We start from the raw sequence: 14,250 nt of genomic DNA on the forward strand, positions 1-14,250 counted from the left end.
GAGGCATCTGAGGGTGAGGGAGGCTCTATTTCTGCTAGCTTGAACTCTAACATGACACAAGAGGCTTTCAAGACTTTTTTTTTTTTTTTTTAATCACTCTCTTGCTTCCCAGTTAGGACTCTATTCATTGGGATAGCCCCATGTGAACAGAGTGGATCTAAGCTGTATATATATATTAACCAAGCAACCCAGATTTTCCCTGTCCTTGTCATGTCAAACCCCTGTCCCCTTCAGCATCTGCGTGAAATTTTACCACTAGCAATTGATTTCATGGGGCTGAACTGAGTCTTCTCCTGGGGCGGTTCTTTAAAACAGCGAAGTCCCCTTGTGTGGAGTAAGGTGAGTGGGGAGGGAGGAGAGCTGAAGGGGTTAAGGAGAAGCTGCTGCGCGCCAGGAACTGTGCCAGGCCCTTGATAAGAGTCATCTCCCTGAACGCTCACAGCCCCTGCCTGTCTCCGTTTCAGAGCTGCTAAAAGGGACTTTCAGAGAGGGGAAGTGACCTACTCAATGTTCACGGAAAGGCCAGGATTCAGGTCCGTTTGGCCCCAATGGTGACACTCTTCTCTTGGGTCCCTGTTACCTCCCAGATGGTTTACAGTCCTCCTACACTGCTGCAGAGACACCCCTCACTTTGTTCACACTGGGATGACAAAGAAATGTCACCTCAAGTGCCCAATGCTAACATACCGGCTCAACCGGGAAACATGTCCTGTTTCCTGGAGCACTGGTCTCGTTGTCTGGAACACCGAAATTTAGGGTGTGGCATGCATCTGCTAGCAAGAGGGATCAGCTTGAAGACCAAAAGTCCAGAGCATGGTGGCGCTGCAAGCAAGCGACATGTGGGGCCTGATGGGACAGCTGAGGCCCTAAAAGCAGCCCTTGACCTCACTTCCTCAATGAGTCCTAATGTCTGGCTGTATCTGGGTCACAGTCATCTGCATTTTACGGTCATCTGCTGTTGAAACCGCCTCGTTGACCGCAGTCCGTAATCAATCACTATTAGAAAGTACTGGAGTTCTGAGGCTGCCTCTTTCATACACTTCTGATGAGGGCTTTTCTGCTCCGAGGTCTTCTGCTGAGGTTCCGACCTGGACAACCCAAAGTTCCTCATCCACAGACTCCCGGACTTCAGACTAAACTAACTCTTGCCTCCCCTCTGACCTTTCTCTCTTGGGGTTGCCGTCCTGCCAGCTCAGGAAATAGCAACCATCAGAGGCCATGGTGTCGTCCTAGACTCGTAGCTTCTCTGTGCCTCCACTTCCCCTCAGATACCAAGCCCGGGAATCTGTCCCCTGCACCCCATCTCCATCTTCCCACCACAGTCCTGTCTTTCCCTGCCCAGGTGGCTGCAACAGGCTCCTCACTGGCATGCTAACCCCAGCCCACCCTCCACCTTGGCTCAGAAAGAACCTTCTAACAATGTACAAAGTCAGCCACATCGCGGCATGTTTAAAAATACTCCCATGGAGCCACATTTCCTGAAGATAAAATCCAAATGCCCGGGCCTGGCATCCAAGAACTTTCGTTACCAGATCCCTGCCTCTTTCTTTTGAACCTTATCTACAGCTACTCCGGAGACACAACCTGCCTTCGCATCATACAGACCCAGGGCAGCCCCTCCAAGGCTGGCCTCCAGACCTCCCACCTTTGAACAGGCTCTTCCCTCGGCTGAGCTGCCCTTTCCTTGTTTATGTAACTCCACTCATCCCTCAGCTCAGCTCTGGCCTCCCAGGCCCACCCTTCCCAGATGGCCAGCCCAGATGGGGTGCCCCCTCTGGGCCCCCGCACCCTCCGGTGTCCCGTATCATGCAGGCTCAGGAGTCTTCCTTGGCTTTTGAGCTTCCAGGACCAGATTCTCAGAAGAGTAGAAAGAACTCGTGGCTTAGCCAAAAACATGTGGAGGAAGGCAATCACGAGCAAAGCAAGGTGTTCCTCTCCCCCCTGCAGACAGAAGAATGTTCCCAGGAGTGATGTGCAGTGGGCTGGGAGGGGGAGTGACGAGCGCGCCCACGCTCCTGTGGGAGGCCCGCATGCTTGGTTCCCAGGGCCAGGTATGGGGCAGGGGCAAAGTCCCAGAGTCCGTGGGGGGTCGGTGGGGTCTCTGAGCTGAAGGGAAGAGGCAGTCCCAGGGAGGCAGGAAGGCCCAAAAGAGCAGAAGCGGCCACATGGCATCTAGGCAGTGGGGGTTCAGAAATTTCTTAGCTTCCCACAATCCTGCGAGGCACCAAGAATAATACAATGTTCCTGTGAACCCCAGAATGTCACAGAGGTAACAGAGTCACCTGACCTGAGACAGGCTGCAGACAGGAAATGGGGACAGCTCCATGGAGACCTGCATTGACCAGTGACTCAGAATGGTAAATGACACTGACAGGTGACATCAAAGGCCAGGTGGCCCTCCTCCCATCACCTTTGCACACCAAGCATAGATACTGTCTCTGGGGAAAGGGAGGCGGTGGACCCACTACAGCTGAGTTGCTACCTATCCCTACCAAACGGAGGCTCAAAATAGAAATTGAATTCAGTTAGGTATAATAGAGAAATTTATATTTGTCCCACACCTGAGTTCATGGACTGATGATCATACCCATTCCAAGTGAATCCATGAACACAGATGAAAAACAACTTGTCCAGAAAAACACATGTATTCAGAGCTGGGACCGTGCCTGAAATAGGGGTCTGTCTCTTTCCTCTGTTTTGATTACTAGGGCAGCCCAACATGATATACCAAAAATCCATGAACCAGATCCAAAGTCTGTCTGTTTGGCGATTAGAGTTACCTCTGGAGAGTCCCAACACAGTACGCCATACAAGAATAAGAGTTGGATAATCAGCGACCAGGCTTGAAGGTAATGGGGCTATGCGATGCTGAGTCATGTTTCGGGCATCTCTCCTTCCTGTGTCACAAGAAAAGGGTGGTCAGTAAAGGCTTCTCTGCAAAAATGAGGCCAGAGATGAAATCTGTAAATAAGTAGAACTAGGCAGGGAGGGCGGGGCTACCAGGCAGACAAAACTGCTTTGCAAAAGTCCTGTGGTAGGAAAATGTGGACTTGTTCATGGAAGAAAATAGGCCCCTATGTCTGGAACACTGTGAGTGAAAGGTGGCTGAAACAGTTCATTGACTGGTGCTTCTAAAATGCTCCCCTCCTTCCCCTTGAGGTTGGGCAGGACTGGTGACTTGCTTCTAGAATAGACTAAAATAGTAATGGTATGCCTCTTCTGAGATTAACTTATAAAAGACTTCCTTCTTGCTCACACTCCATCTCTTGCTTTCTCACTTGTTTGTTCTGATAAAGAAGCCCCCATGGCAAGAAACTGAGGGAGCCTCCAGGCTACAGCCAGTGAGGTGCTGAATCCTGCCAACAACTCAAGAGGAACCTCGAGATGACTGCAGCCCCACATGATTACAGTCCAGTGAGAGACACTGAGCCAGAGGATGCAGCCGAGCCACACTCAGATTCCCAACCCACAGAAACTGTGACATAATAATCCTGTGTTGTTTTCTAAGCCACTAAGTTTTGGGGCCATTTGTCACACAGCTGTAGATAACTGATACAGCTAATTGGGCAGGAAGGTATGAGATAATACAGAATATTTTAGATTGTGGTGGTTATCCTTAGGGTTTTCAGCTGCTCCCTATGAGTGTTCAACCTTGGGACCTACGTGTCATCCAGCTGGACTTCTGATCCTGAACCTTTCTGACTCATAAGACCTATGTACCATCTGAAGTTGGGTGTAAGAGGATGTCTGATTTACTAACATCAGCATGGTGGGTGGGCAATAGGAGGGTGGAAGGGGCAGAAATTCACCTTTGCTGACAACCTATTGAGCACCAGGCCCTTGCTGGATGTTCTGCCTTATGTATCTCATTGGTCCTTATGGGAATCCGTGCACCTTGAAGGAGTGCAATTAAGTAACCGGCCCAGAGACAGCCGGCCAGTAAGACATGTGGCCAGGATCTCTGCTTTTGAGGTCAGCTGCCTACCATAGCCCTCTGATACCACTCTCACCAGTGAGTGGCCTTTCCAGAAATAGCTGGTCGGCTGGGTGAGAACCAATGGTAGAGAAGGCAGAAAACTAAGATGCTTTCTTAGCGTCTTAGGGGAAAATACTCCCAATGTTGGTCCAGGCAGACATGTCTAGTGCAACTAAAGAAGCTGTGGTATTGGCTACGTATGGCAGGGACAACATTCTCCTATTGGGAGTGTCTAACCCACCCAATACATTTCCCAGCCTCCCTTGCTCTAGGGGGTGGCCAATAAGCTAAAAGTCATCAGGTGGACCTTCTTGTCATTTGTTTTTGTTTTTTTTTTTTTTAAGTGCTGACTCATCTAAGAGGTGCACACTCTTACACTTCTCCTTTCCTTTCCATGCCTGGAATGTAGGCATAATGGCTGGATCTGCAGCAACAGTCTACGGCCACGCAATGACCTCGATGATGGAAACTACATTCTAAGGAGAGCAGAGCACAGATAGAAGGAGTCTTGGCTCCTTGGAGGGGATGACTGGGGAGCCAGCCCTTGACTATTTGCATCAGAACTGCTTTTATACCAGAGAAAAGTAAATCCTTATCTTCTTTAAGCCACTATAATCTGGGTTTTCTGTTACAGGTAGCTGATACTAGTCCTAAGTGATATACTCACATTCTCAGTTAAGATATTTAATAAGCAGCATTTGGGGATTTCATTTTAAAATTGCCAAGACTCCAGACTCTCAGAGATTTTCCCTTATGCCCTTCTTATTAAACAGTTATTAGTATGCTCTCCAGAGGAGGGGGGCAGCTAAGATTCCCTGGGCACCTCCTTTCCCTTATGCACTGTACTCACCTCACAGTGCACCTGTGAGATGGAATTTTCATCCCATTTTACAGATGAGGAAATGAAGTCCAGACAGATTACATCACTGTCCAGGGAACACAGCTAGGCTTTGAAGCCAGACCTATCTGGCCTCACAGCCCATACTTCTGTTGCTTCCCCCACTGCCTCCCAGGTCTAGAACTCTGAGGAGATGGGGCCAGTTGGACCATTCAGAGGGCCCTGGATCAGGTTGCCTGGCCTTCACCAAATCTCCAACTGCAGCCACTGACCGAAGTCTTCTCCACTGCAAGGTGACTAAAGCAGACGGCCCAGCTGGTCGTCTCCCTAACTCACTGCCATCCTGTTTACTGGCCATCTGGCCTTCATCTCTCTGATTCTCTGACTGTCCCTGTTTAAGGACCCTCTTAAAGGGACAGAGGTCCTCCTTGGTTTCAGTAAAGGACCCTCATTCCTAAACCAATACGTTCCCAACCTGTCTGGCAAGCCTGACAAAGAAAAGGCCAGAAGAGCAGGGATTTCTGGTTGCAACACAAGCCTGTTTCTAACTTCAGATTACAGTGCCCAAAAGGCTTACCGGTTCCAAACAAACACAGTCCCACCCCCCGGCACAAATGCCATCAGAGCAGCCTGACTCTTCAGCAGGCTCTAAATATGCTCCACCGAAACTTGCTTTACCCTGTTTGAAACTCCTCTGTCTGTCCCAGGAGAGACTGGAAATACACTCTTTCTAGGAGCTGGTGGAAAATTAACCCACATTAGGAGAGAGCTAGGTGATGCTGAATCGGGGACAGGAAGGTCCATTTGAAAGAAAAAAAAAATGTTCTTTGTAACCAGGACAAGGCTAAGCATGCGTCCCTCTATTGGTCCAAATCTATGCCAGCCTCCCACTGGCATCTGTGGGTGTGCTCAGAACAAGCTATGGATTTCTACAGAGACGGTCACCATGGCACTAGGGGCCTTATTCTGCTATTTCAAGAGGGAAAATAAGCAAAAGGTCAAAGGAAGAAAATCTACCATAGGGATTTTCAAACTACAAATATTTATTAATGCTTTAGTGTGTGCCTGGAACTACATTAGATGCTGTCCATAGCAAGCTGGGCTGGGGGAATTAACCTGTATTGCAACCCCTGTGCGTTAAGTGCAAGGCAAGGCATTGACAGTCCATGATCTGATTTCTCTCTCACAACAGTATAATCCCGATTTTGTCAATTGGGGAAAAAAATAACGTTTAAGTAACTTGCCCAAGAGCATCCAGGAGCATGGCACTGGATCAGGCCAATTCCCAGCTGGAAGTAGAGGGTACATTCAGGGGGGATCCAAGGTCTGTTCACAGGGATGTGCGGTGGGTTAGGGAGCCAATAGGTTAGGGGCACTGAGGCAGCTGGTACTGGCACGGGGAGAGTCTCTAACCTCCTGTTGGCCTGAGGAGCAAGTAAAGGAAATAGTGTTACCAGTCCCGGAGGGACCACAAATGAGGAAGGGGCGCTGGACTTGGAGCACACAAGAACTGGGCAGAGAGTGGGTGGTGGGGGGTTGGCAAATGGAGCACCACTGGCACAGGTTCACCTACTGACCGCACCTGGGTCACGGTCTCCTCCTTGGGTGGTGCCAAGCCCCATCAAACAACTGCAGGTAGAAGGGGGATGCTTCTGTGTAGAAATTGGCAATTACCGCACTAATTCTGTATAACAACCACCAAACCCAGTGGCTTACACTAACAAGCATTTTTTTTCTTGCTCATGAATCTGGGGATAAATGGTGCTCCTGCTGGGGCTGCCGGGGCTTGGCTCCAGGCTGCGGGTCGAGTTGGGTCTGCACCATGTGCTCCTCAACCCTTGTGGACCAAGAGATGTGCTTTTTTCATCTCAGATAACAGGAGTACACAAGATTGAACCACACAACCCACATCCCACCGGTTAGTGCAAGTCTCTTGACCAAGTTCAACAACAGTGCCATAAGGAGATAATCTTCAGCCAGTCTGCCGAGAAGCACTGCAAACCCAAGAGGTAATGGTTATGATGTATAATCCTGTTATGTGGGAATGAAGAATTAAGAAGCAGTATTCCAATCTACCACATTCCTCAAAGGAAAATAAATATGCTAATATCAAAAGAGAATAGATGCCAGTTAAAAACAACCAATGTCCACCATAGGAGTCGCACACAATGTTTGTTTGGACAAGCTGTAGAAGTTTGAGGAGGATGAGAGCACGTTTGCTTAATTCCTTACTGTCCCCGGGTCAAGACTCAAACAATGTTGGTCAGTGAGATGGTAGAGGCTGGAGGGGGGTAGGTCTCCAATGCAGACTTCAGGACTCTGAACTCAACAGTGTCCTCTTCATGACGTTCATGAAAGTCATGATCATCAAATTCAGGGGAATTACAGAGGTAGGGGTAAGAGCCCAGCCCTGGGTCCTGAAACATTTGGAACCTAAAAATATTGTGAATGGCATGTGTGAGACTGAATCCAATCACATGATGTTCACAGGGGTAGTCGTAGGTCTTGCCACCTGGGGCTCAAAACTTGATCACGTGGGCACAAGGTCGGGGATTTTACTTAGTTCTGTGCTTCTAGGTAGAGACCCTCTCTGAGCCTCAGTTGCCTCATCTGCAAAATGGGGCTAATAAGACCTGCCTTGGAGAAGTGTGGTGAAGGTTCAAAGCACAACCATATGTGAACTGAGCCTGGAATCTAGGAGGTGCTCAGTGCACATTGGTGCCTACACATCCTTTCCTGAATAGCAGCAGATGTGCCTGTCACCTAGGGATTCTAGTGGACTCAACGATTATGCTGTGTTGGATGTGCCCAATAGGAAGGCAGACAGAGCAAGCACTCAGTAGGGAAGGGGAGAAAGTTGCTGCTCCCTGCACTTCAGCCCTCCTCTACAGTGGCCCATTTGACTTCAGGCACCTTGCTTAAAAGGGGACTTTGATAAAGGGTAGCACATCCAGTAAGAGCCACGGGAAATGGAAGAGAACTCAACACACTCCCTAACAAGAAGGTTGAAGGAATAGGGGATCTTGAGAGAAGAGAGAGTCATGATGCCAAACAGTTCCCAGAGTGGTGTTGCAAAGAGTGACTGCTATTTTGGGAGTGTTGTATGCAATGTTGGATCCAACTTTGGAGACTGTTGGATGCAAATGGCAGGCTGGAGATTTGGGCTCCGAGTAGGGACTTTGAATGCAACACAGTTGCCTAAGTTTGGAACGCACAGCCTTACTGTGGGGTTTGGGTCAGACACACCTTATTCAAATCCTGGCTTAGCTGCTTATTCCTGTGTGACCTTGGGCAAATATTTCTACTTCTCTGGGCCTCTGCCTGGGTCAGAGTTTTGAGCACATAACATGCTAAGGAAGGGGTAACCGTTGACAAAGATTCTCTGATTCCACCTGCCAATAAGAATCACTGCTCTCTCCAGAATCAGGGAGGAGGCAGAAGCCATATGAGGGGAAATAATAACCCTCCCCTGGCACCCCGGGAGAATGAGACAATTCAAGGGTCGACGTTTTTGCCCACCCCCTGTAAAATGGCAGGCTTCAGGGAGAGAGAAAGGGTGAGGACACTGCCTGTTTGAGCTATCCCTCCAGGACCTAGCACTAGACTTGACACAATGGCAGCCTTTTATCAATATTAGAAAGAAGGAAGGAGGGAGGAACGAAGGTGAATATTCTATGTGCTAAGCACTCCTCCCTTACAGAATCTAATCTTCCTAAGTGCTGATAAACTGGGAATTATCATCCCTTATTTTCAGGATGATAATTAAGGGGAACTGAGCTTAGCAAATTGCCTTTTGCAATTATGAGAACTTGGGCAAGTTACTTAACTTCTCTGTGCCTCAGTTTCCTTATCTGAAAAATGGAGGTGACAGTAATAGCATCTAGCTCCTAGATTTGTCATGTGAGTTCTTTGTCTGGCATGTGATAAAGCCTGACTAATTGTAAGCTATTATTACCATGTTGTTGCAAAGGGCAGCTTTGGGACTCAAAGCCAGGTCTCTGATTAGAAGGTTCTTTCTACCATACCCTGCACATCTACAAACAAAGATTTTAGTGGTTCCATCCCTGTTATCAATGCCTGATATGTAAATTAATTTTCAGCTATCTTCCCTCTCCCAAGTTGAGGCCTGAGCCACAGATGTGTAAGTTGCTCTAAGCTGGATTTTCTTGGAGGGTGTTGAAAATGCAGCATAGAGCTGAAGGGGAAAATAAATCTCATAAAATAGTGCCAAAGCAATAAATGCAGATCGTGGGATTCATGATGATGACAACCCATCGGTGTCCATGAATATTTGATCAGATCGGCTTCTGGGAGGGTGGCCCGGGATTTTCAGGCAGGCTGTGGTTTGGGCTTGCAAGCAATGGACATGCAGGAATGCAACTGACTCCGCACCTGGGCATTCCTCCTACCTGAAGTTTCTGCTGTGCCAACCTGAAGCAGGTGGTGGGTCAACCAAAGGGACCAAGGGTTGAGGAGGAGGAGGAGTGGGGGGTGCCACTCACCACGTGCCACCTCCCCACTAGAGTGCCCCAAATGGCCAGTGGTTCTCCCTGGCACTGACCCAAGATGATGCCATCAACACAGGCTAGAAGCCACTAGGGAGGAGTCAGAATCGTGTGAACCAATCCCCAAGCCCCATGCGACATCCCAGCAACCTCTGGGACAGGTCTGGGAGCAGCTCAGGTTTCTGGTCGAGTGACGGGCCCTAACCGGGGCCTCTCGGAGCAGATCCGGCTGCACTCCAGCAATGCCTGCCTAAGCCAGGGATGCGCAGTTGAGGGAGGTCAGGCTTCGGCTCGCTGGAGACCCCAGAGCGAGGGACTATTGTTGCTCCTTGAAACTTTTAAAAAGGAAGTGTCTGGTTTGATCTAGATTTGCCACTTGCCAGCTCTGGGATGGATGTAAGCAAATCCCTTAGCCTCTCTGGGCCACACTTTCCTCATCTTTAGTGTGAGGATACAAAAAAGTACCCAGTTCTCGCATTTATGCTGGGACACAAGTGAGACAAGCCATGCAAAATATTTTGTGTGCTTGGCCCACACCAAATGCTTAACAAACATGAGCTACTTTTGTCCTTTATCGTCACCACTGCTGTTCAGGGTGTGTTCCTGGGAAACAGAAGGATGGGTCATATTGGCCAAGATCATCTTCTTTAGACCCCGGTGGAACAATGAGGGAGCCAATGTTCAACGATTTCTTCACGACTGAGACTTTGGGACCCAGATAAGCAACTTCCTCCAGGTCCCACAGGTAGCTGGCAGCAGAACTAAGCCCGAATCCAGGCCTTCTGCTCTCTTTCTCGTTGCACAATCTAGTGTACAAAATGTTCTCCCATGTATCTGTTCCCATCAGGCCAGGCTGCCACAACCCCTGATTTGAAGCCACATGCAGAACAAAGATAATTGGGTCCAGGCCACCTTGTCTATTTTGCCTTTGTCCTCTCTTGCAGTGCATTCTGGAAAGCTCCTCTGAGCTCTGGGAAGCTTCACAATTAGCATCTTTCTGACAGGCTTTTTTAATATCTAGAGGAAATCAGCACAAGTAACCTCTCCAAGATTTCATCTTGCCCTTAAATTTCAGCCCCCAGCCTCAATAATATCTCTGTTCTTCGCTTCCCCCCATTTCAAAGGACAGCTGGAGAAATGTACCTGCCTCCAGGTTCTTTTTGTGGAAATTAAAGCAAACTCTCATGGCATAGGGACTTTTCCCTCATACGGAAGAGGAAAGGAAGAGTGGGGTTGGTAAAAATTGTGCCCTGGACACTGAGCTTGATACTAAAACATGAAGATCACCTGTGTTGTTATGAATGTTACTTTTTCTATAAACCTGAATTGAATTGGAGGCCAGACAAAAATAATGTTTTGCCTAAAAATAAAACAAAACACCTAAAACTCAAGCCATGAGGTGCATGACCGGGGGCAAGGGAGGGGTGCCAGAGGTATAGGCATCGAACCCACACAGACCTGCATTCAAATTCCAGCTCTGCCGTGCTTGGGCCCAGAGACCCTGAACATATCATGGCACATCCCTGGACCTCAGTCTTCTCATCTGTAAAATAGGGACAATACTGCCCACCCAAAAGGCCCTTTGTCAGCTGTAAAAGGAGACAACATTTGAAAAGTACCCAACACAGGAGATTCACGATCAATACTAGCTTTCATCAAGTGTGACCATCACCATGGGATAGCATCCTCCGATGGCATTTTAGGGCAAAAGCCCAGGATGGTTCTGCTGCTGGGAGGAGTCTTGAAAAATCACTGAATCTCTAACCTTCATTTTCCAGAGGAACGGACCAAGGTAACTTACAATGGAAGTAGAAAAAAAGCTGGAAATGCCACAGAAAGTCTGTTCTTGAGCTCTTCCAGAGCCAATACTGCTGACTCAAGGCGCTACTGATGGACAGGCAGTATGATTAGGATGTTTAAGGCTTATTTACAAGGCCAGGGTCCACAGCCTCGACCCCAGTGACGTCAGTGCCATAGCCAACTATGCGGGTTGTTCCAACGAAGGATTTTTGGCCCCTGGTTGGCCCTGTCTTCAAGGCTGTGGATGGATGAGCTGATCAGCATTAGCTGCCCTCGGGTCAGTTTCCTAGCCATGAAATGAGAATCCTTCCTCCATCCCAGGCTTATTGAAGGATGACTACTACCCAGAACAGAAGAGCTGCTAACCTCATCTGTGTGGCGGGCATTGCCCCCAGCGCTTCCCAAACATTCGCTCATTTGGCCCCAACAGCCTCAGGAGGCGGCAGCCCTCGTTCCCCCTCATTTGACACACGTGGAAACTGAAGCCTGTGGAGGTGAACTCACCCCCTCAAGGTCACACAGCTGGAAGGAAGGAAGGAAATCACCCCCTCAAGGTCACACAGCTGGAAGGAAGGAAGGAAATGGAAGGAAGAGGGGAGGCTTGACCCCTGTCTGTCTGTCAGACTCCAGATTTCTGTGCTCCGAATCACAGGGCTGTTCTGGGCATGCCTGGTGCCTGGTGGGTCCTTGGTAAGTGGCTACCACAACCAGCAGCGACTAATGGACTAGAACAGAGAGGACAGCTCTGCTACCCCCAGAAGGATAGGAGGGCCACTGCAATGCAGACTTCTGTACCGAGTTATTTGGGCCACAGCAGACTGCCCTCACTAACATCTCTGAGTTCTGAGCGGGATGGGAGAGCCAGGGAGTGAAGGGCAGTTTCTCGCCTCCTGCGTTAGTGGTCGGGGCTACCACAACCAAGTACCACAGACTGGGTGGCCTGAACAACAGACACTTAGCTCCTCACAGTTCTGGAGACTGCAAGTCCAAGACCAAGGTGTTGGCGGGATGGGCTTCCTCTGAGGCCTCTCTCCTTGCCTTGTGGGCGACCATCTCCTTTCTGCATCCTCTCTGCGTGTCTGTGTGCTTATTTCCTCTCTTTGTCAGGATGTCACACAGACTGGATTAGGACCACCCAATATGATCTCATTTTAATCGTGCTACCTCTTTCTCCAAATACAGTCCCATCCTGAAGTAGTAGGGGTTAGGACTTCCACATATGAATTTAGGGGGAATATTATTCAGCCCATAACACTTGCCCTGACTGTGAGGGGTCAGGGTGCCTTTCTGGGCCTCACACTCTGGCCTCCCTCTCAGGGACAGAGGCCTCTGGGCTCAGGGTTCCCAGCAGCATCTGTGGCTGTTCACAGACAGGCAGGGCCTGATCTAGTGCCATCTCCTCAGAGAGGCCTCTTCTGACCACGCTGTCTAAAGAAGCCCCATTCCCCCCAAAACACACTCTTATCACCTGAACTTGTGTGTTATTTGCTTGTTTACTGTCCATCTCTCCCACTAGAATGTCAGGTCCACGAAGACAGCAACTTTAGCTTGTCCCAACTGGGTCACCAGCACTTAGGTCAGGAGATGGGGGAGGGGAGGGAGGAACGAACAGGTGAAGCACGAGGGATTTTTTAGGGCAGTGAAACTATTCTTGTGTGACGCTATAATGGGGGACACATGTCATTAGGCATTTGTTCGAACCCATAGACTGTACAACACAAAAGAAGTGGATAAACTATGAAGTTTAGTTAATAATAATATATTAATGTTAGTTCATCAATTGTAGCAAGTGTGCCTCACTGTAACAGGAGAAAAGGCCGGCGGTGGGAATTGGGGGTATATGGGAACTCTCGGACACTTTCCACTCATTTTTCTGTAAACCTAAAACTGCTCAAGAAATAGTCTATTAATTAAAACAAAACAAAACAAACACGTAGCATTTGGCAGGTGCCCAGTAGGTCTTTGCCAGTGATGGAAGGAATCAACTGGTCAGCCTCAATTTATGGAGGTTTTCTCCATACCCACCACGGGGATGTAAAAAGCCCAGATGAGGTAACAAGGCATAGACCCACAGGAAGGGTTACAGAGCTAGCAGGGAGAAACACAAGGTCAGTGGTAAGTAAGTGTTCATTCTAAAGCTCCTGCCAACAGCCTGCAGGGAGGTGGTGCTGTTGGTCACCTGCAGACAGGTCCCTTGCCCACCTGAGGCTACAGGAATGCCTTGCGGTCAAGAAAGCAAGAGCACCTTCCAACTAGGGAGGGACAGGAGCGGTGGGTTCCCTCCATGTGACACGCAAGAGTGTGAGGCCCATGATTTCTCAGAGGTCCCCAGCAGGACAGAGCCCGGGGGCCCACAGCGGGAGCCTGCTCATCATACAGCGGTTTCCCTCCCTTCCCTGTGTCGCTTCCCCACTCCCTCACCAAGCCTCCCGGGGCTGCCTCTCAAATAAATACTTGCCCCAGCTCCTTGTCTTGGCACCCCCCGCCCCTACTTCTCGGGGACCCAAACGAAGACACTGTCCGCTGCAAAATGTGCTGCAGAGGAGGTATGCTGTAGGTGGCAACTGCTGTTATCATAAGTGATTTCATGACAGCAATAACAAGAGTCACTATGATGATTAAGTAAAGCCCCAGTGGGGAGGTCTCTAGCCCAAGTTCACTCGCAGTGGGGAGAGGGCAGAGGGGGGTCCTCATGTAGGTCCGTATGATACCCATGCCAGTGAGGCCCCACACACCCACACAGTTCCTTACTCTGGGGTAAAGTGCCTGCTGCAGATTTCCAGGGCTCCCAAGGTGCTGCCGTTGGAGGTCAGATGATAAGAACACGGGGGTAATCCCAGAGAGCTTCCTGGAAAAGGTGCCACTGGAACCCCAATGGAAGAGCATAGATTCTGGAGTCAAGCTCAGATTTGTGATTGGATTCTGTGGCCCTTTGGATACTGTGACATTGATGACTCTGGGTCTTGTAGTCTCATTAGAAAAAGGGAATAATCGGGCCCATCTCACAAGATTGTTAGGAAAATTAAGAGAACAGGTTTTAGTGTGAGACAGCTCTGGGTTGGGGTTCCAGTGCTGTCATAGGCAAAGTGAAGAAAACATTTTAAACCTCTCTAATCGTTCTTTAATCTGTA

At 49.2% G+C, this 14,250-nt stretch overlaps 1 long non-coding RNA gene across 1 annotated transcript in view; it reads left to right on the forward strand.

Annotated features, from left to right (window-relative positions):
• The window catches only part of LOC113929145, a 35,664-nt gene extending 28,844 nt beyond the window's left edge, over nt 1-6,820 (forward strand). The window contains exons 4-8 of the long non-coding RNA XR_003522116.1: nt 2,709-2,849; nt 3,297-3,735; nt 4,386-4,560; nt 4,990-5,107; nt 6,687-6,820. This is a non-coding gene — a long non-coding RNA (uncharacterized LOC113929145). The remainder of the gene's footprint in view (nt 1-2,708; nt 2,850-3,296; nt 3,736-4,385; nt 4,561-4,989; nt 5,108-6,686) is intronic.
• Nucleotides 6,821-14,250: the final 7,430 nt, after the last annotated feature.

The sequence above is a fragment of the Zalophus californianus genome, chromosome 5, assembly GCF_009762305.2.
Source record: "Zalophus californianus isolate mZalCal1 chromosome 5, mZalCal1.pri.v2, whole genome shotgun sequence".
NCBI lineage: Eukaryota > Metazoa > Chordata > Mammalia > Carnivora > Otariidae > Zalophus > Zalophus californianus.